Source organism: Octopus bimaculoides, chromosome 12, assembly GCF_046866305.1.
Source record: "Octopus bimaculoides isolate indiv1 chromosome 12, ASM4686630v1, whole genome shotgun sequence".
In the NCBI taxonomy this organism is placed as follows: Eukaryota; Metazoa; Mollusca; class Cephalopoda; order Octopoda; family Octopodidae; genus Octopus; species Octopus bimaculoides.
This window is the reverse complement of record NC_142939.1, coordinates 51,602,723-51,605,222: the sequence shown is the minus strand read 5'-3', so window position 1 is coordinate 51,605,222 and position 2,500 is coordinate 51,602,723.

Genomic DNA, 2,500 nt, shown 5'->3' with positions numbered 1-2,500 from the left:
TAAAGAGTGAAATTTTTCCCGCTGAATTTCATAACTACTACATTCCCACTTCTCTGACGAATGAATTTTAATGTTCTGCACTTGCTATGTTCCTGCAATTGTTCAAATAAATATCTGTCCCCTATTCAAAGTGCGATAGCACACCTTTTGAAGGTGTAAGTATAATTAAATACAAAGGTCGGATACGTTTCATTTTTATAACACAAATAAAACGAAGAAGTCATGACAGACACATGTCAAAATTCAAAATTGCAAAGGGGCATAACTTAATACATACATTCGTCCATTTTCTATACTGTACTAATCTCCTTTCCAATTAATACCAATTATTAATTAGAAGAGGTTTATATATATATATATATATATATATATATATATATATATATTTGTAAAATCGTCAGAAAGACTAACAGACAATATTCCTTTTGGTATTCCGTCATATTACTCCCAAATGTCCACTTCATGTTGCTTAATTCTGTTGCGGAAAAGTGAAATACCAGTTAGTGTGGCTTAGGCTGATACAATCGACAATGTTTTTCCTATATTTCTTGGAAATAAGCTTATGTTTATAATTACTCATTCATTGACGATAAAATGGCATAGAAAATATTTATGCTATTATTTACGTCTCCTTACTTTTTGATTTCAAATCCTGCCCAGGTAACGTTCTGCATTTCAGCGATAGGGTAATCGGCAATACTGTAATCCGGCTGCCTGCTAACAAATTGTAGAACAATGAATAGATACCAGAAACCATTATTGATTTAATTTCACTTCATAAGTTTTACCTGCCCAGATACTCAGCTTCTTTAAATAAAAGGGCGAAAGCAAAAGAATTCAAATCAATATAAGTCTGATATTTCTTTCAAACCCTCGGCACAACAAAAGACAGCGTCAGTCTTACCTTCTAGGATGGAGCAAATACTTCCATCTAGCATCATACCGTAATATAACAAACTAGTTCTAGTAAAGAATCTCATCTGGCATTGCTCCGTGTCAACCATATTTACATTTTTACTTCTAAATTACATTGGTCTCAGAGAAAAGTGCTCTAAATCATTTATATAGGATTTTTCATTGAAGAAATATTTCTATCTTAGCAGCCACAGAATGATCTTCATAATAAGATGATTCCAAGCGAAAATTATTTCACTAAAACCACAGCTTATGGCATTAATCAGAGAAAGTGTTTTTACTCAATTCATTTCAGTAAATGTATTTATCGATTGAAGCTGTGTAGAAAATTAGCAGTAATTTAAAAGTTTGTCACTTGGCTGAATAATTGCACGCATATCAACAGATATTAAGCCAGTTCGATTTTTCTGTATCTATATTTTTTTTTACTCTTTCCTGGGGAATTGATGTAACAATTAAGTGTATATATTTATAACATATTCCTATATGCGTTTTCTTTAATTCCAAGTATCTAGCTGAATAATTTTTATTGGAAAAGCAAAGTAAGATATCGACAAGCATAAATGATTGAATTATTAACATATGAGTTTCATTACTGGCAACTATCCTCAGGCAGATGCGGTTACTAGTGCTAAATTCTTAGCAGATTGTGATGGAAAGGAGAATATGACATATACAGCGTTAAAGAAAAAGAAAACATTGAATAAATATCCTGAAGGAAAATTCCAACCCCTTCCAACTTATAATAACAATAAGAAATATCAGGAATATTTGCATTCGTTATCTTAAGCAGGCAGAAATGTTTAAGATTATGCAATTAGCATCTAATATGCTACAGGACATATAGTGTTTCTGTATTTCGATTCATTAGGGGAGAATAACCTGGTGATAAATCATACAAGGGTACCGAGTTCGAATTCTTCCTTCAGCTGCTAAGATTATAATTACATATTTTTTTATTGCCTGATTTCGTCAAATGACGAAGTGAGAGGAGTAAGTGCAATGCTGAAGAGGGGTAGACATACAGGTGGGTATATAGATGCATGTATGTATATATGTATGTATGAATACCTCTCATACTCCTCACTGTCTCATATATATAAAGATACTCTCTCTAATTCAGTTGTTTCCTTACAAATGAAATTACGTCCGTTTGAATTTCAAGCGTGAGTTCTTGTATTTGTGTCTTTGTAGCTGTATTTTTTGTTTGGGAACGCGTAGAGAGGAAAGCTTGCTTTCAATAAGCTTCAAGTCGGAAATGCATGTCGCAGTATCCGAAACTATGAGTAGATAATTTTCGGACTCTGCCGCATTAAATGTTGGATAACTCTTCATTACCGAACTTCAAACAGATATGGTGTATTTGTATGAGCAGAACCGTTTCACCACTATAATCAAATAGTTAATAAATTGTCCAGTATTACAGTTTGAATACATTGTGATTCAGTTCCATTTTTCTTTACGTCATGCACTACTTTACGATTATAGACTATTTAAGATACAATTGGACCCGAGAACTTCCCTCTTCCAAACACTTCTTTGTTCAAGTTAGGACAAAAAGACAACTGCACTAGACATTCATTAT